Here is a 23274-nt window from a genome sequence, read left to right as displayed (position 1 = left end):
GGCTCCCTTGAAGATTAACCCCAGTGAAAACGAACGCTTTTCGTTCTCAAACCGGGGTTATTATCTGGAATCCTCAGCTTCTGCAGATAGGAATGCCTCAGCCAGGGGAAAGGTCCTTCTTCCAGCTCTGCCAAATCTTGACTGACTTTCCTCTTCCTCAAACTCCCCCCAGCAAAAACCTGATCACTCCCTCTAGCATGATACTTGCTATGACGCTGCTCCAATCAGAATTAATCACGCCATCTCCTCCTTCTCTACACAATGGCTCATTTTTATAGTAATACTTTGTAACCAACCGATTTCCTGTCCTTTCGAGCCCATTTGCTTCCTGTAGTTATGTGGACAGGGCAGCAGAGAGAACAGAAAAAAAATGGATGTGCGTTTAAAAGTTCACTTTCAGAATAGGCCTAATTCTGCAGTGGAGACACATTTTTATTAGTGGATTATGTTTCATTAGTCAGGTTAGTTATAAGTTATGTTAGTTGTTATTTTCAAATGTGTCTCTCGCACCATAGGCATTTCAGGTGAAAAATAGTGTGCATTTTTAAATGAGCACGTGTGCTTTTAACTGTAAGAATAGATTTGCATCTTATATGTTAAAATCGTTTTTGACTGAATAGCCTGTCTTTTCTTGTTAATCTGGTAACACATATAGCAATGCACCGCACCCTTGTGGTGGTGCTGCAAAAAAAAAAATTGCTACCTGTGTAGTAGTGCTGTACTCTGTGCTGTCACACGCCAAATATCCTTACAATGCCCAGTAAAATACATCATGCCACAGTAAGATGGGCTAGAATGGCTGCCAGCAAAATGCCAATCTAGCCAAGCAGTAACACTTAAAATGCTTGCTTTCTCTAGAAAGCTCTCAGGCTATCGTACAGCAAGAACAGGATCCAGGAAGCAGTTTGCTTCCTGTCTCTGCACATGCATGCAGGAGCTGAAGTGTTAATGATGTGGAGTGGCGCCCAACCCATGTGTGTGTGTTGGGTGATGCATTAGCGCTCCCTTGCACATACAAACATGCAGCCTGTATCCCAAAAAGGCTATACAAAACTGGGAAACCAAAACACACCTGGCTTTGTATGGCCCATTGGATATGCGCGGCAAGGGTATGAACAGTCAAAGGGAACCTGTGTTTCTCTTTGACAAGTCAAGCCAGTCCAGTAGTGTTCCCTCAGATGCAACACCAATCTGAGGGAGGTCTTCTGGGCGGGTGCAACTCCTCCATGATGAGTGAGGGGCTAGGGGGATGACGCCCCCTTGCCTATTATGGTTGAGATGCCCCAGTTCAACTCAGACAAATATGATTTTAAAGTGACCATTACTGGCAATTATAGGCACAACCTATCTATGACAGCAATGGCCAATTTAAATAACAAAAAACAACCAAGCAACCCCAATGTTTCGGCCTTGTTGGGCCTCATCAGTGAGGTGCAGCTTTTTTGCTTATGATGCAGCGAGCAAGAGACCCACATCTGTGCATAAACTCTCTCACATAGGGAGGAACACTAGAACCAAAAAAAGTGATGGGTGGTAGGTTTTTATAGATCTGAACCACTCACACTGCTTGGGAGTACCCTCCACACCATTTTAAGCCTGCCTGTGCCATTGCAAAAGGAGTCCAGCCATATGCAAATCAGCTAGGTACTGCCACCAATGAGAGCATCCCCACCTGGACTGCTAGACCAGGTCCCCTCTCCATGGAAATACAAACAACACCAGACATGTTTCGGCCTTATGGGGCATCATCAGTGAGGTGAAGCTTTGTTCCCTATGGGCACAGTGATCAAGGGACCCACGTCTGGGCACACCCTCTTCAAGTAGAGAGGAAAACTAAAATTAAAAAAGTGATGGGTGGAAGGCACTGCTCTGGACAACCTTCCACAATATCATTTTTTAGCCCGCCATTGTTAAAGTGCTAAAGGCCATATGGAAATCAGCCAGGTACTGACACCAAGGTCTTTCCCCTTTTGTAATAACTTGTCAGGCAAAGAACAATGGTCTGGATGGTCTGGAGGGTTGCCGATAGCATTGCCAAAGGTTAAGATTAATTATAAACCTTCCAGCCATCACATCTATCGTTTTGCTATAGTTACACCGAGTGGTATGGGTATGCCCAGAAATGTGTCCCGTGCCTGCTGGGCCTAGAGACCCAAGCTACTCCTCACTGATGAGGCCAGAAAGGCCAAAACATGTATGGAGATGCTTGAGGTCTTGTGCAGAAGGCATGTGAAGAAGCAGCTCGAGCTGGACTGCCCCTTTTGATTTGCATATGGTCTTTCACCTTTTGTAATGGCTTGTCAGATGAAGAGCAATAGTCTGGAGGTTTACCCAGAGCAATGCCAGAGGTTAAGATTAATTTGAAACATTGCAGCCATCACCTCCCTTGCTTCCCACTTTAAACAAAATGCATGATGAGTGAAGTTCTTCTTGGCTGTGATTTAAAGTGACCCTTACTGGTATAGTTAGGTTGTGGCAGCATCTTCATGCACGTGATTTAAAATGAACATTCCTGCATAGATAGGAGACCTATAGATAGGAGACCTATCTATGTCAGTAATGGTCTCTTCAGCAGTCTCTGCAAGAGAATTACATGACCAACCATATATTGTCATTGAAATCCCTTGCAGAGAGGCTCACACACACACACACACACACGCACACGTATACTAATATAAGCATACATACATACATACATACATACATACATACATACATGTATGGCTACTCACTCAACTAGTCCTGCACACACATACAATGCATTACATTCAAACACACATACATACACAGTCATACATACATTCATAACAATACATATATGCATTCATTATAATACATAGAACTTTCATACATTACAATACATACATTAATTACAATAAATGATACATATATACAATACATGATTAATACATACATAACAATAAAACATACATTACAATAAAAACATACAATTACAAACGCCATAGGTCTCCACTCCAGGCTAGGGCAGGGGCACGACGGGGCAGCAGAATTCAGGGGGGCGCGCAACAGCATGCCCCACAAGGACTTGAATGATTCAACTCCTTCTGGGTTGCGCTGACGCTGTGCAGGCAACAGCAAGTAAAAGGTTGCTGTGGCAACCCTGCCAGTGGTACGCTGTGCCAAACAGGACAGCGCGCCACTCACTGTTTTTTTAAAAAAAATATCAGTGCTGATATTATTATTATTATTCTATTTTTTTAAACAGAGTGCCAGCCCTGTTAGAGGCTGCTGGGGAGTGCATCAGGCATCCGGTGGGAACCAGAGGGGCTGGTCACCCGCTTCCTGCTCAAGAGCCCCAGAGGTTTCTCCACCTGTAGCACTAGTCAAAAGCCTTCCAAGTCGGGCCCTCAGCAACTTGGAAAAAAATAAATGTTACTGGCAGGGACCCGGCAGTTACCTTGAGTAAATCAATCATATCAAGGCCTAAATATGAATGCCACGTGGATGTGCCCTGCCTCCAAGCGCACACAACTCGGCACAGACCTTCCCTCGCGTTAGGATCTCACCAACCACTTTGTAATGTCTGCCTTTGAAAGCCCAGTCCTTAAGGCCCTAATCAGAACGTACGATTCTTCTCTGAACATTTGCATAATTGGTTTTTATTTTCCTAAACGTAACCAAATATAATGTGCATAACTACAATGAATTAGAATATGAGGTTTATTATTATGTCAACCATTTCCAGTGGATGATTGGAAACACTTAAGGTGACAATACCCAAACTAGACAGTATTAACCATCAGAGACAATATGTCCATAAAACCTGTTCACATTTGCTTTTATTATCAAAATACAATACATGTGTGTCCCCGCAATATTGCCATGTAAGCACTGGGGATTTATGTGTGACACGTGAAGTTTAAACTGTTACATCTTTCACCCTCCCTGTATTGCTGATATTCATTCCCCCATTCCTGGATGATTCTACGTTCATTACTGAATCTAACACTACTGAAAGCTCAACCTGACATTTTCCTCATAGAGTTTTAAAGTGTAAGGCATCATTTCCCTATCGAGCTCTTTCAGTATGGTAAATTAATCAGCATAGGGTAGGGACATACTTTTCACAAGTTCTTGGTAGGTTGCAAATTACAATTTTCTTATCAAAATCAAACAGCCAAATCATCTCTGAAACAAAAGACGCTCAAATACGATGTTATATCACCCTTTATTCCTAGACGTATGATTAAAGTTATTCATATGTAAGGACATTTCTATTAATTCTTATTACCAGAAAATACTTGGTGACCGATTCATGGACATTTTAGAGGGGTACATGGTGATTTTGCATCAGTGCAAAGTCACTGTGCACCCCACTAAAAGTTGCATGAATCAGCCCCTTCATTTTGTCTGTATACACACAGTATTTCTGGTTTGTAAGATCAAAGGTTTCCAATGAGGAGAAGGTAAAAGTTAGAAAAGCAATGCATTCAATTAGCACAAGTGAGATATATAAAGCCTAATGCTGTAGGGCACTGATCATGAACATGATAGCATTCCATGTAAAATATTCTAAAGATATATTTGATCAACTTGCAGTTTGCCTGGATATTTCTGGCTTTGCAGTTTGATTGGGACAAGTAAACAAAACGACGTCCATCCGATAGCCAGTGCTGATGATAATGAAATACCCAGTCACACTCAAAAGAGCGTGAGATACCCTGACATTTCCTAATCTCTCTGGCTGCATGCAGTGTTTGCATTGTAATGCCTTTAGCCGTGAAGGCCAGACGAGAAATTAGCAAGCCGCCAAGTGCTGAACTGGTCTGCAGACTGACATACGTCCAAAGGTGTTAGTCTTGGGGAATTACTAAACCAGACCAAAAAAACAGTAACACGCATCATGTAATGTAATGACTATATGTAATGTAATGACTATATTGGACTCTAAGGGCAGGTATGTTCCATTTATTCCTTAGATAACTAGGCATAATTCACATCTTCATCTCCATCCGAATGATCAATAAATACGGTTTAAATGAACATTCTTAAAAGCCAATCACTTATATACTGAGTGTGACTAAGCCAATTGATGCAACGTCCCTTGGCGTGTCAAATGACCCATGTTCAAAGTGAAATGCACAAACTAAAACTGTTAATCGCCACAACATGTTATCCTCAAAGTAATCTACCAAGGACTGTAGGGATATATTCATGCATGATACATGTGTACAGATTCCAAGGGAAGCAAACATGGGTGTTTTATTGGAAGTATATGAAAGCAGCTATTTCGAAATGGGTGCAAGGGACAGCTTTTCTCAGCAACAAGCCAGTAAAATTAGTATTATTTTTAAAAGCATTTAGCAAAACGTTTTTAGCAGCAAGCCAGCAAAATGGAGTTTAGTTTCAAAAACATTCAGTAAAAGTGTGCAGTCATTTTAAAATGCAAAAAAACGTGCATATATACAAACTGAGTGCTTTTCTATCTGTGTGGAACTGCATTGGAAATATATAACAAACTAATCTTTATACTAATGAAAGCACAGTAACCTATTAATTGTCCCTCTAACATTGTAATGCAGTTCGGTAAGCACAATTTGAGATTCATTCCGTTTATTGTTCTTCTATGGAGAAGAAAAATATGCACAGCAGGAAACTAGATGGAAACAGTTTTTTTGTTTGATTGAAGTCTCCATTGTTCTGGCAGGGAAGGAGCTGTTACATGGAAATTCTTGTAATGTGATTGGTAAAAATCAAGGGGTGGCAGAACCACGTCAGAAGAGGCTGATCTAAGTTTGACAGACAGGCAAAAGTGATCTAATTGGCTGGACTGGGGATGTAGGCAGTTCAGTCTGAGATTCGGGTCCTATCTGCACACGGTGGGATGGTGTGCTCCTGGGACTACAGTTTTTTGAAGACAGCTATCAAGCAGTGCAGAGAGGTGTCGGACTGCTGGCATCAGAGACTGGAATTCCAAAGGCTATGTCCGTGGGCTGTGTGAGGTCGCGTAGATAAACACTGGCAGCAAGAGAGGGAGGCAGAACATAGAAGCAGACTTCAAATACATTTGTACGTTATGTAATTGAGGAGTACATGGGATGGCTGACATGTGATCAGTTAGCTTAGAGTGCTTGATTATAACACAAAATGTTTTATTTTTGTTCCTGTCTATCTGCAATTGTTTAAAAGAAAAAGAAAAAGAAATGAATCAGACTTTTTCGTGTTGCCATGTACTTGTGTTCTTTTCTTTGTTTATATTTTAGGGGACAAGGTTGTGCTTGCCGTTGGTAAGAATATGTGTAATTGTAACATTATGAGATGTAATATTCATTTACCATAAGAATCAATATTATAAAAAAAGCAAAGTTGGTCCATTTTCTATTTAGTTTCATTTCATGCCTCTCATGATTACTGTCTCAAAGGGAAGGTCACTGGGTGGTCACAGTGTTAGGCCACTGTGGTAAAAATGTGCTACCTCATTTACCATCTGGGACATTGTTAGGAAAAGAGTAAATAAATACAGATGAGACAGATGAAGTTTGTGTGAATGGTCCTTTCTCTGCATGCTGAAGAGAAAATGGTGTCATCTAAGGCACATAGGTTACTGAATGTAAATAAGTCAGTAACATGCGCTACATGCAATAAGTAGCATTCTGAATAAACTTACTGGGTTCCTTGAAGGTGTGCTAGGTCCGGGGGTTCTTCATAGTCAGCCAAGAGGTATCCCAATTATGGCAAGGGAAGTTTGTAGTAGTATGGGGTGGTAGTATAAACTACATGCTCATCACTCTAACACAAAAATTAGATACCACTAAAAATTTCTGCCAACATAGGCTAACGCTATATTATCACCGAAATAGGGTAATACTGAACTACCTCTAACGGCAAGGCCGGTTTACTACCAAAATACTGCCAAAATACCACGGTAAGAAAATACTGCTAAATTCAGAATTTGCCCCAAAAGACAAACCCTCTTACAGACACGTTAGAGAAACAGTTTAACAACAAGTGCTCCATTCACACTCACTAAGCACGTGACGTGGTCAGAAAACGAAAGGGAAATAAATACAAAATTCAATGTTTAGTGTCAGACATCCCAGTTGGAGAAATGATACAATATACAGCTGTAAAAACATCAGGAGCTAATCAATTTCCAATGCGACAGGAGTCATAACCTGCAGCTCTCTAGAATTTTTGGAATGTGTCTCTCATGATCCCTCACAATTGGATACCCTAGCTAGGGCTAATGTAACTTCTAGTCCAGCACAACTGGAGAGCCAAAGGTGGCAGACCCATGCACCAGATAATGCTGCAAAGTCTGAAATGGTAGCAGCTACTGTATCACTGAACACCAAAAATAGGGAGCATGAGTTGGAAATGCAAAAATACAGATAAGCCACAAGTTCACTGTATTGAACATGCACCAAGAGAAATAGCAACCATTGGCCGTGCCAATAGTTTTGGCATTTACTGCTGTTCTTTGCAATTTGCATTCATAGGATCCAGAGTGCAAGGAGGAGAGCGACAAGTTTCAAAGGAGGATGTGATAAGGGGTGCAGATGTGCAATCAAATGAGAAGGGGAATAGAGCAAAGGAGGAAGCCATTGATAGAGTGTGCCATTGATGATGAGCAAGAGGAAATATGAGAGAGAAATTATGAGAGGGTAAGAAATAAACTGAGAGTGTGAGTGAAAGGATGAGAGCGGATAGGTAGAGGAGGTTGGGTAAGTGAGGGATCAGAGGGGGAATAAAGGTTGTAGGGTGGGTGGTGCTAGGGAGAGAGGAGGTAGAGTGCATGGAGGGGGTAATGAGAGAGGGGGTAGGGTTGAGTAGTGAAGGGGGGAGGGTGGGTGTGGTAGAGAGAGGGGCAAGTTCGGATGGATGGGGAGAGACAGAGAGCGGTTGGGGTGGGTGAGGTAGAGATAGAGGGGGTAGGGTAGATTGGTGGGGGTAGAGAGGGTTAGGGTAAGGTGTGTGGGGGCAGAGTGGGTAGGTCGTGGTAGAGATGTCAGGGTAGGGTGGGTTAGTAGGGGTAGAGATAGTGGGCAAGGTTGTGTGTGTGGGGTTAGACTTGGTGGGAGTAGAGTGTGGGAGTAAGGTGGGTGGGGATAGGAAGATTGGGAGTTGGATGAGTGGCGGAAGAGAGATTGGGGTTGGGTGGATGGTGGTAGAGAGTGGGAGTAGGATGGGTGGGAGTAGTGGGGATTCTAAATGTAATGCATGAAAAAGCCATCAATGCTGGTTTTTGTTTCTTGGAATTCTGGATATTGTAATGTTGGCTCTTGCATTTAAAATTTCGGACTACAAATCCCAGAACCTTGAGGGAAAAATGTGACTCATGCATGCAATTGGGCAACTTGAGAGCTTGCAAGACACCAGTATTGATTATCAGAAGGTATGGATCTTATTGCTGGCTACTTTGTGAAAAAGCATTTTCTGTATTGTCTTGTGACCTTACATTAAAGTGGTATTTTCGTTCCTGTGGCCATTTGGTTGAGAGCAGTCCCTCAGAAAACAAATGAAGCTGGCATTTTCGAGAGTCGCTGGGAGTCCTAGCCTGGACCCCTGAAGCCTCTACATTCATTGTGTCACATTCTCTGCTGTTCTCATGTTGTTCTTCAAATAACTTTAAGATAACAACAAGAGCAGCACTGGGAGAAGGAAAGTCTCCCAGCCCAGGAATGCTAATGTTAATGTTAAAAGTATTTGTACCGTGCACCATCACCAACGAAATTGGTCCCCATGCGCAAAGGCTGATCGGCAAGAAAGAAGGTGGGGTGGGGTTAGTCGTGTGAAGAGGGAGTAGGAAAGTGAGAAAGGTGATGTCTTATTGGTAACTTCAGCTCGGTTGTCACCGTGCACTGAGCTTGGTGTGAATATCGGATGGATATGAGTCCTCATGTGCTGTTGGTGTTGTTTGTTTGTTGTTGAGGTGTGGTGAAGTGTGTGTGGTTTGCTGTGCGAGAAGGTGGCTGTGTGGATTTTTGTGTGAGTTATGTATGCAGAAATTTGAGCTTTTGGGTTTGTGGGTTATATGTCTCTTAGTCCTTATAATTCTTGTTCTGTGTATCTGGTTGTCCTATGGAGTAGGCTTATTCTGTCTCATTTTCTTTACTGTCCACCTAATTGTTAGGAGTGATGGTGTGGCAAGTTCCCATCTGTGTTATTTTCGACCTTTGTGTACGAGGTTGATATGTGCTTTGTCTCCCACTCTGGTATTGGTGCTGTGTTTTTGCAATCATCCTCTCCCTTCCTATCTATTTCATGTTGGTGATCAATTGCTGCATGTATTCACTTTTTAGGCTAAGGTGTTATTGACATATCATGCTTACCCTTCCATCCGCATCTCTCCATGATTGTTTTTTGGTATGATTCTAGGTTAGCTATCCTTCAATTTCTAAATTGATATGCCACAGATTGTTCTTCCCTTACTTCAGTTGATGGGCTGTAGCTTAGGGAGTTAGGGAGGTTTGGTTTCGTCTCTCAGCATTGTTCCAGCTGTGTATGTGGCCCCATAGGCATTCTTTTTATTTATTGGGTGAAGAGCCAAGATTTTACGAGTTTTTTTAATAGGAGGTGATCTCTTGTGTTACGTATGTTCTTTGGTAGCTTGTACCAGGTTTTTGAGGCGAGGTGAGAGAAAGAGGATACTTTGAATTTTCATTTGTTGTATGGTTTTGGTTCCAATTGGATGTTGCTGCTCGATCTGAGTGGCCTTGTTGGGCGGTGTACATTTATTTTTTCTCTTAGGAATCTGTGCCTTGGCCATGGATTGCACTGTGTGTTATGCAGATTGATTTCAACTTAATTCGCTGTTTTATTGGTAGTGTTTTCAGTGCTGGTGTGATGTGTTGTCTTTGAGGTAGTTTGAGGAGCAGTCTGGCAACTGCATTTTGTATGTGTTGGTGTTTTTTTAGAAGTCGTTCTTGCATGCCCAGATATAAGCTATTGGCATAGTCTACTCTGGACATGATGAGAGCGATGACAGTGAGTGTTTTGTTGGCAAATGACAGGAATGGTAGGATCCTTTTTACTGCTCACAGGACAAAGACGCATTTCTTGATTAGAGCGATTACTTGTGGATCTAGAGTAAGATGGTTGTCCATATGGACTCCCAGGTTCTTTTCAATCGATGATGGGGCTGGGTATGTACCAAGTTCTGTTGGCAATTAGATGTAGTGGCTGTCTCCTCTGTTTTGTGTGATGATTGTTATTTCTGTTTGGCCTGAGTTGAGTTTGAGGTAGATCGAATTCATCCAGTTGTAGATTTCACGAAGGCAGCTCTCTGTTGTTGTATTTTCTTCTTGTGTGTCTTGTATTTTGTAGACTATTTGTGTGTCTTCATCATGTAACAGGTGAGGCTGTGTCTTTTAATGATCTTGATTAGTTGAAACAGGTAGATGTTGAATAATAATGGGAGAAGGATGATCCTTGTGGTACTCCACATGAGGATTCGCTTGGGTTGAATTTGAAAGGTTTGATCCATATTGTATCTGTTCTGTTTGTTAGGAAGGATATGATCCATAGTAAGTCATGGTCGCTGATTTAATCTCTTCCAATCTCATGATGAGTATGTTGTGGTTAACTGTGTTGAATGCTGCAGAGAAATCTAGAAGCATCAAAACGGTACTATTGTCTGCATTTGCCTTTAGATCATTCCAGATTGAGATAAGTGCTGTTTCTGTTCCTCTCATTGGTCTAAAGCCTACTTTGCCTGGTCCAATGGGCGGGGCGCCTCTATTAATTTTTGGGTTGTTCTATATATGTATGTTTGCAGCAGTTTAGGTGGGTACGGGATGTTGGAGATAGGTCTATAATTGGAGAGGTCCACCATGTTCCCTGCTGTATCCTTGAGGAGCGGCTTGATGTATGCTGATTTGAAGGATTGTGGCACTTTCCCCGTTTGGATTGATTGGTTGAAGATGGTTCTGTCTTAGTTCATGGGTGTTCCTTGTAAGAGGATTGATTTGTATATGTCTGGGGGGTGGGGATTCATGGGGGAACCTGTTTTGTTGTTTTTTTTTACCAGTTTCATGAAATGTCTCCACTGATATTTGGCGAAAGCTTTCGGAATTCGTTCAGGTGTTCCTCATAGGGGTGGGTGGGTTGAATATTGTGGTTGCATGGTCTGCTTTGTATGGTCTGTTGGAAGGTCATGATTTTGTTTTTGAAATGGTCTGCAAGGTCATTGCATATTTTCTTTAGATGGTATTGAAGTATTGTTACAGCCAGTTGGGTTTCTTATTTCATTTATGATTTTAAAGAGTTATTTTTGGGTGTATGGTGCTTCGAAGATTCTGTTGTCATAATATTTCCTTTATGCTTTTTATATTTCCTTTTTGTATGAGCAGATATGTTGTTGCAATTTGAATTTCTTTGCATGGTCGTTTTTCATCCTCCATTCTAGTTCAAGATTTTTCCTTTTTACACTTTTCATGGTGCTGACTTGTGGGGCAAACCATTATGCTATTGCTCTTTTGCTAGATGGGTAAAAAGGTTTTTCTTTGGCAATCTCATCTATTCCTGTCATGATCCAGTTGTGAAGTAGTTCTATTTTTTTGGCCAGGTTAGCTTTTTCCATAGTTGTTGCTTCTGATTTGCTGATTTCCAGTAGTTCAGTTAAGTTGCAGTTTTTGATAGTTCTCCAGTTTCTTTTCATGATGATCAATGGCTTGTCCTGTTGCTTGATTATTGGTGTGGCCAGTGTGATTACGAAGGGAATGATGAGGTGGTCATTCCAGAGGATCTGAATTGGTGGCACCGTGGTAATGAGTTTTTGTATTGGCGAAGATTGCGTCTAGTTTATGTCCTGCCATGTGGGTTGCTCCTTTGACTAGTTGAAGTAATTTCATTGTTGCTAATTGGATGGCTAGAGATTTTTGTGTGGTTGTGGTTTCTTCTTCAAACCAGTTGTTGAAGTCACTGAGGATGATCAGGTGATTGTGCTCGAAGGCTAGGTTGGTGATTGCCTCCGTGAAGGCATCTACAAAGGTCTCATAGTAAGTTGGTGGTCTGCATACCAGAATGAATTTCAGGTTTGTTCTGAGGTTTTTTGATAGGCGAACGATTAGAGATCTGCAGTTATCGATTGTTTAATGGGTGTTCCAGTTTAATTTCCAGGTGTTCATTGTGGATTATTGCCAGTCGGCCACTTCTTGTAGTTGTCATCTAGCCTTGTTTCAGGATGTCAATACCTCTGTGACATAGGAGGTCGTAGATTTTGGTGGCATGTTTGGACATTGACCATGCATTGATTAGATTGCAGTGGAACTTTTTGGTGTGGTTCAGTTTATTTGTTGTTCCCTATCTTCATTTATGGGTGTTCGATTGGGGTTCTTCTGTGTCGACGCCAGTTGGTTGAGGTTCAGTGGAGGCTGTTTCATCATTGAATCAGTCTGTTAGATTGATAGTTGGCTTGTTGACATCTAATGCTTCACCATCTCCTGTGGTTTGATGTGGATATCGGTAGTATCCTTCTGCTCTTGTGAAATATGGAGTACAGGGATTGGTACCATCCCATTCTCTTCTAGGGTTCTCCCATATTTTTTTTCTGTTGTTCAGGGAATTCAGGGGAAGAACATTCATAGCCCATATTGCAAGGCACTGTAATCATTTGGTTATCCCTCACCTCCTGCCCCCTATACTTCCATTCCGAAAGTTCACAGAGAGGGCCCTGGGGCAGCCAGAGCAATACTAGGCTACTACCTATGGGGCCTTATTAACGTGGACACACATATCAACACATCCCTTGTAAAGCCAGCCGGAAATGCACCTGCCTCCACTGATGGTTTGATCATGCCAAGCTTATCAAGCAAATAAACATGCATACATTTATCTTGCAGACCAAAAGATGATTAATTTTGTGGTAGGTTTGTTGGAATTGAAATAATATTATGCCTCCTATCGCAGTAACTGAATGTGTATTGGCCTACGCCAAGTTGTCTAAAATACCATATAAATAGACTCTGCGGCAAGGTCTTGACCTTAACGAAAAGTAATGTAAGTCGTCATCTTGGATTTAGCCGCCATTTTAGGTTCTCTTGTAATGTGGAAGTCACCCTGAACATCAAAATGGAGGCTGAATAACATTCTGAGTGAGATTCTAGCCGGTGTGACCTCCGCACACACGAATAATTAATATGCCTGCAGGCCACTTGTCGGGATCGCGAACTGAGATCTTGTCCTATCACTGACCTATGTGTAAATGAACAACTGTATCAGCGGAACTGATCAAAATGCATACATTATAGGATTGACCTGGCAAGGAACCCTAGGCCTGATCCCAAGAATGGTTAACCCGCGAGGGGGATGGCCAAGGACTGGGTAAAGGATATAAAAGCCCAAGTATTCCGAATGTATGGTCTCTCTACTAATGCATCAAACCCTCGTTGAAGTTTGTTACGTTACTCTGAGAGCCGAATAGCTATCCGTTTGTCAATTGACTTTGGTAACTATTGTAGCTTTTTAATAAAGCACTTGTATGTCCTTTGTAACCTGTGTTGGTGTGTTTCTTTTGGGCTTCCCAGCCTCATATCAATTTTTATGTTTTCACAGTTGGCGCCCGAACAGGGACCCTCAAGATTGATGCCGGATCATTGAAGGTTGACGCAGACTATCGAACCGGGATCGGACGGTGTGATTTTGCGGGCCCGACCGAACGAGACACGATACCTTGGCAGCGCTGCACGATCCGATCCTTGGACGATAGTCGTGTGGTCTAACACGGCATCTTGACGAGGGTCCATTTTTGAGGCGGGCAGATTTGTCGAAACCACCAAACACAATGTAAAATTCGTTAGGTAAGTTCTTTGATGAACCGTACGGTCCTCCTTAGGTTTGGTCAGGTGCAGTCGTGACCCGGCTCTTAATTTAACCCTGACAATTTGAATTTGGCGTATTGTATCTGCAGACACAATTATTGACCAGGTAACACCAATTTTTTGTGAAATGCCTGGGAAATTGTCTAGCTGCTTTAGGGCTCTGTTCAGCAGCGATCGACAATCTTTGGAATTTAGCCACCCGGCACCACAGGAGGGGTCGCCGGCATGTACTATGTACTGTAAGTATGGCATTGGTAGTATAGTATTTAATGATATTTGGCACAGACAGACCAGACATGCCTCCGAATTTCAGTGGCCAATCAATGGCAGTTTTGAGATCTCCCGTATGGAATACCTAGAATCGGTCTTGCTAAAAAAGAAGGCTAGACCTGCAGCCTTTGATGTTTTACAGAATTGGAAAAAAGAAGCGTTACAGCAGCTTAAAAGTAGGGATAAACATGCACGCCGTCATAAAACAAATGCAGAAAAAGCGTTGTTATATGATAAAGAAAACCATTCAGAATCAGTTAAAAATATGGATAGGGCTTTTTCACTTGGAATCCAGAAAATTTACCCCTCTAAAGATTTCCATGTTTCCGAAGAATTTATTGAAAAATTGTTAAACGAACGCAGGCCTGGTGCCTCTGCGCCACCTCCGTATGATCCTTTCTTGGGCGCTCTGCCCATTCCTGCTGTTGTTCCTGCTGTTATTCCTGTTCCCCCTTTACAACCTATTGTTCCTATTCCTCTAGTTGTTGTTCCTCCACCTATCGCACCACCCCTTCCTCCTGCGCCGATAGTTGCACCTTTATTAAATTTACCTGCACCTCTGCTCCTGAGTGGTCCCGTATTGACTGAAGTTGATCAAGGTGCAGGATCAAAGATTGTCACTCGTAATACTGTTTCTGCAGATAAGAAACAGGAATTCTTTGCATGGGCTAAGCACTGTATGGAGAAAGGTGATCAAGTTAATGTTTTTTCCACATTATCTAAATGTTTTTTTCGAAGGTTTGGGGACTCATTTATGTGTGATGTGGGGTAGATAAAAAAATTCGGATCTTCCACAAGGGGTGAGAGATCTAAATGCTTTGGCACTTTCGAGGGACACAGAGCAGAAAGTATATGGTCATGTTGAAAGATTGTTTGAGTACAGGAAGGACTTTGAAAAGTCACGAGATGAGGGTGACAAAGACGATAGTATGTATGTACAGAAACGGTTCCTTCTGTGTCGTAGATCGGCACCTGAGGAAGTACGAATTTGTACCAAAGATGCGATTCGATGGATCTCGGATTCATCGATTCTGCCAGATGAAGTATATGACACGTATAGTCAGTATACAGTAGAAATGCAAAGAAAGGTAATTCAGGTAATGGTACAGTACCTGCAAGAAGAATGTGTAAGAAAGAAGGTTAGTTGCCCCATAGAATTGTTGGGGATTTGTAAAAGGGCTTTTTCGCCCGATACCTCTTCGGCTGCCTTAGCGCTCGACCTGGCTCTGTTGCTTAGTAAGCGGCCGGAGGTACCTATATCTCAATTGCCTATGAGAGAGGTTCCTCCGACCTTTGTCCCAAAGGTTGAGATTCCGCCAACGCTGGGACTGGTGCACCCGCTGTGGATATCCCTGCACATTATGTATCACAATTCGTTCACGTCCCGTTTTCAAGACAGGAAGTGAACACTATTAGACAATCAGTTCCCGATATCAGGAAAAACCCGACGGGGTTTTACAAAGAGATAGAGTCCGTTTTACAGTCCTCTGTGTTCACCTTAAGTGATATTGACTTGCTATCCCCGTACTCCTACCCGTAGATGTATGGAAGCAGGTTCGGACAATAGACGATTTACCAGGGTTGGGAGATACGTGGGCTAATATGATTAGGATTGATGGGGAAAGACCAGCAGGTGAGAAACCACCACAGGTAATACTTACTTTGCCTGATAGAATTGTTGCAAAATTGAAAACTATAATTCCAGAGAAAAGAATTATTTGGGACAAGCTTAAGGCCTGTGTTCAAGAGAAAACTGAAGGCGCCGCCAAATTCTTTAATAGATTCGAGCAGGTATTTTCTGACTTCAGTGGGCAGGATTTGGGTACAGAGTCTGGGAAAAGGTTGTTTGTGGACAAATTTGTGCGTGGATTGTTGCCCGACATACAGTCACAGATTATGTCCTCTGAGAGCGCTTGGCAGGCAAAATCTCAATCTGAGGTTTTGCACATGGCTCAGTATTATGAGAACCGTGTTAATAATGAGAAGGAGAAAATAGAAAAGAGGAAGGGAGATTTGAAAACCAAAGTATTTTTACAACAAATTGTTAGAAACCCCAGAGGAGGCACGACACAGACCAGAGGTCAGTATGTCCCAAAAGGAAATGCCCCTTTGGGTTCTGCGAATATTAATCAATGTGCTTATTGCCGCCAGGAAGGTCATTGGCGAGCACAGTGCCCCGTCCTTCGACAAAGGTCAAACAGTGCGTTTGGGAGTATGGGTAGACGACCTAGGGGCCGCCCTGGAGCAGGGGGCCCTGATAGAGGTCAGTTTTTGCAAGATCCTCAGCAACCTTTTTCATGGGAAAATCAGATCTCGAGTGTGGACTCGAGGAACATATTTGATCACCCTTCTGCTGCCTACCTTTCTGAAGAGCTCCCTTCCGATGATACTCTATTTCATTAGGACTGCCCTAAGCAGGGTTTGGAACCTTCACCTATTCGCGTTAATCAGAGAGGCCCCTACGTTGAATTATTAGTGGGGAATAGGAAACACCAGTTTTTGATAGACACTGGAGCACAGAAGTGCTTCATTGATCATTCTCGGGTTCCAAACATTCCACTGTCAGGGCAAACAAATGTTTCCGTAGGGTTTTCTGGTATACCAATTGTCTGTCCGGTTTCTTCACCGGTGTATGTTTCTTTGGGTCCCTTTACGGACCATTGCCCTTTCCTTCTGACTTCGAACTGTGGAGAGAATATGCTGGGCTTGAATTTGTTAAAGAAATTGAATGCAGTAATTCATTGTTCCTCTGATGGAGTACGGCTGACGGTTTCACCACAGCAACTTCCTAATTCTCAGTTTCTGATTCGACCTTTACCTTCTGAGTTTAGCATTGTCCCGGAATGTTTATGGGCGGTTGACGACAATGATGTCGGGGTACTACAGATTGAGCCGTTAAAATAGTTTTGAAACATGGAGTTAAACTACCACGCATTCCGCAGTATAAAATATCAGTTGAGGGCGAGCGTGCTTTAAAATGCATTTTCTCCGACTTTGTGCATCATGGGGTGATCGAGGAGATTACATGTAGTTTGTGTAACAGTCCGATCTTGCCTGAATATAAGAAAGGCGACAATGCAATCCCATACCGGTTCATAATTGATCTTCGTGCTATTAACAGAATTGTCGCCCCACAATTTCCAATCATGCCTGATGTAACGACGATATTGACAATGATCCCTGCTACGGCTACGTACTTTAGCGTTGTGGATCTAAAAAATGCTTTCTTTAGCATTCCTATACATAAGGAAAGTAGATATTTGTTTGCATTCACCTTGGGGGGACGCTCATTTACATTCACTAGGGCACCTCAAGGGTATACTGAAAGTCCAAGCATTTATAGTAGAGCTTTGAAAGAGCAGCTCGACACCCTTGAGTTGCCACCTACTTGTACACTGCTTCAATATGTTGATGATTTGCTTTTGGCTGCAGACTCTGAAAGTGCTTGTAAGGAAGGCACTATACTGTTGCTTGTTCATCTAGCAAAAAATGGTCATAAAGCTTCGCTCAAAAAATTTCAATATTGTTGTCAGGAGGTTGCCTATTTAGGGTACCTCCTGTCAAAGGAGGGGAGAAGATTGACACCTGAAAGAATAAAACACATTTCTGGCATGTCTGTTCCAAATACACAGAAGGAAGTCAGAGCCTTAATAGGTAGGGCTTCTTACTGTAGGTTGTGGATCCCGAACTTTTCGCTAGTGATAAAACCGATGTTGGCTTTGACGAAGAAGGGCATTTCTCTGCCACTGCCATGAAAATAGGAACATCAACGATCATTTGAGCTTCTCAAAACCGCGTTATGCTCTGCACCGGTTCTGGGTACTCCAAATATTGACAAGGCCTTTGTGTTGTTTGTGCATGAATGTGATGGATGTGCTTTGGCTGTGTTAACACAGGAACACGGAGGGAAGAATAGGCCGTGCGGCTACTACTCCTCCGCCCTTGATCCTGTCGAATGCGCTTTGCCAAGATGTTTGCGAGCTGTCGCTGCTGCTGCCGCGTCTGTAAAACAGAGTGAGGGAATGGTTCTAGGCCATGATTTGATTTTGATGGTACCTCACTCTGTAGATATCCTATTGAACAAAACCCAAACGCAACACCTCACCTCTGCACGGTTAACAAGGTATGAATTAATTCTGTTTGCCCCGCACATTCAAATTAAGAGGTGTTGTGTTCTTAATCCGGCTGAAGTCTTACCTTTCCCGCAAAACACTGTTTGCGGTGACGAAGAATTACATGACTGTCTGTATACCACTGAACAAGAAACGAAGGGAACGATAGATCTTATAGATACTCCTTTGGACAATGCAGAAGGGGAGCTGTTTTGTGATGGCTCCTGCTTCAATCTTTCAGATGGTACATCTACAGCTGCTTACGCAGTTACTACATTGAGTAAAGTTGTTGAAACTAAGAGAATTTCGCATAACTCCGCGCAGGCCGCAGAGATTATAGCATTGACCCGAGCTTGTGAACTCTCCGAAGGGCGGATAGTAAATATATATACTGATAGCCAATACGCCTTTGGGGTGGCTCACAACTTTAGGAGGCTCTGGTCGGAAAGAGGGTTCCTGACCTCACATGGGACCAAGATTCAGCATGGCCCCTTGACAGTGCAATTGCTCTCGGCACTCTCGCTCCCTAGGCAGTTAGCGATCATGAAATGTGCAGCACATCGTAAGGTCATAGATGATGTGGGAAAAGGGAACGCCTTTGCGGACCTGATAGCCAGGCAAATGGCTACAGACCTTAGCACAGACCTGTATGCGCTAAGGGAAACAAAAGATGCCTATGTAATGGATGAAGGTATTGGGTCTGTGCGGGATATTCAAACTGATGCTACAGTAGAAGAATCTTAAAGGTGGGCCGAAGGAGTGGGGAAACTAGATGATGATGGGTGTTGGGTGGATACATCTGAAGGAAAATGGTTGCTCCCTGATTCATATGTACTGGCAATGGTTACGATGGCACACGGTCGTACACATGTGTGTGCTCAGCAGATCACGAAAATTTTAGAACAAGTTTGGGTGAATAACAAGATTCTGGAGACTGCAAAGTGCCATGTTCGGAATTGCATGATCTGCTTACAGCACAATGTGGGTAAGGGGACAGTAACTCCAAGGGGAAGCTTTGGGCCCCCTTCTGTTCCCTTCGAGGTCATTCACTTTGATTTTATTGAGATGGAACGGTGTAACAATCTGAAATATGTTCTTGTAATTATTTGTGCCTTCAGTAAATGGGTCGAGGCTTTCCCCGTTAAAGATGCTAGTGCCATGACCACTGCAAAGATTATGGTAAAATAATTCTTTCCTCGATTTGGGCTCCCAAGGGTAATTTGGTCAGACAATAGTCCTCATTTTGTTGCAGCAGTAATTTTGCAGGTATGCACAGCATTACATATTGAGAAACGATTTCACTCAGCTAGACATCCTCAAAGTGCTGGGTTGGTGGAAAGACACAATGGTATCTTAAAGAATAAGCTTGCAAAAACACGTGCCGATACCAAATTGAAATGGCCAGATGCCTTACCTATTGTATTATTGGCTATGCGTACCACACCTCAAACTAAGACTGGGCTTTCTCCATTTGAGGTAGTGATGGGGAGCCCTGCTAACATTTGGGGTCTCCCAAAACCTAAAACCCTGAGAGAGGTGGAAAATGTATTGCTTGTAGACTACTGTAACCAGTTAACTAAAAACCTGTATTTCATTTATCACCAGGTGTATTCGGCTTTACCTGTACGGTTCACGGGCCCAGGACACGATATACAGCCTGGAAGTTGGGTCCTAGTGAAGGCCTACGAAAGGTCTTCCTGTCTCGCTCCTCGTTGGAAGGGACCCTACCAGGTGCTGTTGGTCACCCAGACAGCAGTGCGGGTGGCTGGCAAGAAACACTGGATCCACGCGACGCATGTCAAGAAACTTCCTCACCCGACGCCACACGTTACAGAAGAAGCAGATCCCCTCGCTGATGCTACAGTCCCTGATCTTGGAGTAGCAAACAGCGCTGTGAGTGCGTCAGAGAATTTCTCTGAGCCCGTGGAGCTTGGGGAACAGTCCATTTCGTCTCCGCACTCTTTTGAAAAATCACTTCCGGAAAACATTGTTTCGAGTTCTGCGACTTCCATCGCCTCCGATACGTCGCTTCCCTCAGGAAGTGACGACACCTTATTATCGGATCAAACAATCTTGGGTACCACCAGGTACAACATTCGATGAAGAAAATAGAACTACGGCACGGGTTTTTCCGAGCATTTGGGAAAAGAGAAGTGATTGAAAGTTTTCTTTTGTATAAGAAAGTTTCTGTTGAACAACAGGAAGAAAAGGGATTCTGCTGGCTAGGGTTGGGAAGGACTAAGAAATCATGCGACCATAGCATCGCCAGCAACGAACATTGGGGTCGTCGACTGAGGAACTACAATGCCTGCCACCTCCACTGCTGCTCCCCGCACTGGACTTGTGAATAAGGGGGTGACCAACTTGGACAATGAACAATGTGCCTGGGCCCCGAAAACGTATTGCTGTGTTTTGATAACGATAATTGTTATTTTTGCAATTACTGCTGTAGGACTTTGGTACTTTGAAGAAATCTATCCTCTAAAACCTCTACTACCGACCGAGATTGTACCAACTGCTTTGACTCCCTCTGTACACCTTCACACTCTGTCCCCTAGAGACTCCCAACATAGACAAAAGTATCATAACACTCTAATGATAGTAATGAATGCAACGCATGCCATTTTTAATAAGAGTAATTGTTGGATTTGCACTCATTTACAGCAACATGGGAACAAGGGGCTAGGATGGTATATTCACCCTTTACCTTTAACGACTGCTTGCTATGCCTCTCTTAGAGCACTATTCCTTGGACGTTGGAATGACAGCATCTCAGGGAACTTTGATGGAACTAATTTGAATGATTTCGAGAAATGTGAATTAACTCCCCTGGGATGCTCGCTTTTTGCAAATAGAAGTAAACCTAATGTCGCTTCTATTAGGCCATCTGATAAACTGTGTCTTCCTTTTCAAGCTTGAATTTCCTTTAAAATGGCTCCGATAGGCAATAAGGACGCTGTGCCTCCTTCTTACTCTATAAATCATAGCCCTGATTCGGTCCCCTTTTGTGTACAAAGAAATGGCACTTGGCCAATGGGAGATTTTGAAGGTTGTATGAACACTGTAAATTTGACTGGAGAAAACAGGCCTCTGTATGTAGGGGGGCCTGTTTATTTTGTTTGTGGTAGTTTAGCATTTCCCTGGTTGCCCAAGGATTGGCAGGGTACCTGTTATTTAGGAATCCTGTTACCCGGGGTATTTGTAGCTAGTACATTGGAGGTTTCTAAGGCTCGCCCACGGCGGGACAAGAACGGAGATACCCCTGGGCAAGTATTGGGGGATATAGCAAAATCAGTTGTGCCCTTTTGGGGACAAATAACAAACTCTGAGAACATTAGGGGATTAGCAAGGGTACTGGAGAGAACGATCAACCGGACCACGGACATACAATATGACACTAGAACAAAAAGCAATAAGATTGGTAGCACTCCAAAATCGGATGGCATTAGATGTCATTTTGGCAGAACGAGGTGGAGTATGCAAATTGGTGGGGTCCGCTTGCTGTGTTTTCGTACCAGATTCCTCGCCAACAATTTTTAAAGCAATACAGAACTTGCATATTCTTAGTTCTGAAGTACATATCCCTGTAGGACATTGGAATCTTAGCACCTGGTTCTGGGATTCTTTACGATCTTGGGGTTGGAAGGTGCTTTCTGTTATTCTGGTTATTTTAGGGATTCTGCTATTCCTTTGTTGCTGTTTTCAATGTCTTCCGAGTATATGTGGAATGCTAGGGGGATGTTGTGCCCAAGCAGTGAGCACAATAGGGCATAGAATATATGCCCCAGATACAGCATCCAAAGAGTTTGTGTTACAAGAGGTTCTGATGAACGACCTAATGGCTATAGATATTACAGACAATGATTCGGGATGTATGGATGACAATACATGGGGCCTCATCACGACCCAGGCGGTAAGGGGTTTACGGCGCCGTAAACAGCGCCGACCCTTATCGCCTGAGTACGAGGTCCCTTAGCGCCATGGCGAATTTAACACCTGCTTTTAGCAGGTGTTAAAATCCATGGCGCTAAGGGACCATGGAGTTAATTACGCCACCGTAATTTACGGTGGCGTAATTAACGCCTTCCCCACTCCCATTATGCCCTAAGGGGGAAAAATGGGAATGGGGAAGGGTAAATGGGGATTGGGGACTTACCGCCCCGCCAAGGTCCGAATGGGGCGGTAAGTCCGCCAACCACCATGGCGTAAACGTAGTTTACGCCATGGTGGTAAAGTCACGGCCCAGGCGGTAACTTACCACCTGGGTCGTGATGAGGCCCATGGAGTTATTTGCAAAAGTATTAGAAATGATATTAGCACTTGGAATTGAAATAATATTATGCCTCCTATCGCAGTAAGTGAATGTGTATTGGCCTACGCCAAGTTGTCTAAATTATCATGTAAATAGACTCCGCGGCAAGGTCTTGACCTTAACGAAAGGTAATGTAAGTCCATTTTAGGTTCTCTTGTAATGTGGAAGTCACCCTGAACATCAAAATGTAGGCTGAATAACATTCTGAGTGAGATTCTAGCCGTTGTAACCTCCGCATACACGAATAATTAATTGCCAGGATCCATCCCTGGAAGCTATGGCAGAAGTGGAAGTTTTCGCCGCGGAGAACCTTCACTTAGCAGTCCAGTCCTCATCCAACATGGCTGCCTTTGTTATTTAAGCAAGCCCCGCCCACCTCCCGGCGCGTTGTATCTGTTTTATTACCCCTTGTGATACCAGCGCTCAGTTAATTACTCCGTTTAGCTCCTTCAGTGCCCCCCGTAGTGTTTTCTCCTACCCGCTTGCCTTACCTCCGTTTAACTCTGCCTTTCCTTACTCCCTTTGTCCTTTCACGGCACTTGTCCGTTACGCCTTTTCAGTCTTTGCCTTTGCTTTCGGCATCTTGCCACTCGTACTAGCGGTGCGCCGCCATCCTCACGTATCTACGTGTTCCGCCCTGTGCCTTTCGTGGATCCAACCGTTTCTGGTAAGTAGGGACTTTAACTGCTTCTCCCTCTTTTCCTACTTTTCTCTCTCTGCTTGGTCCGTGCCCCCGTTCCGGGCTCTTTCACTCTTCTCTTCTCTTCCCCCTGCATTGCTTTTCATTGCTGCTACCTTG

This window comes from Ambystoma mexicanum, chromosome 8 (assembly GCF_040938575.1).
Source record: "Ambystoma mexicanum isolate Mex_15411 chromosome 8, UKY_AmexF1_1, whole genome shotgun sequence".
Lineage (NCBI taxonomy): Eukaryota > Metazoa > Chordata > Amphibia > Caudata > Ambystomatidae > Ambystoma > Ambystoma mexicanum.
The sequence above is the reverse complement of the archived record's forward strand: the minus strand, read 5'-3'. Positions refer to the sequence as shown.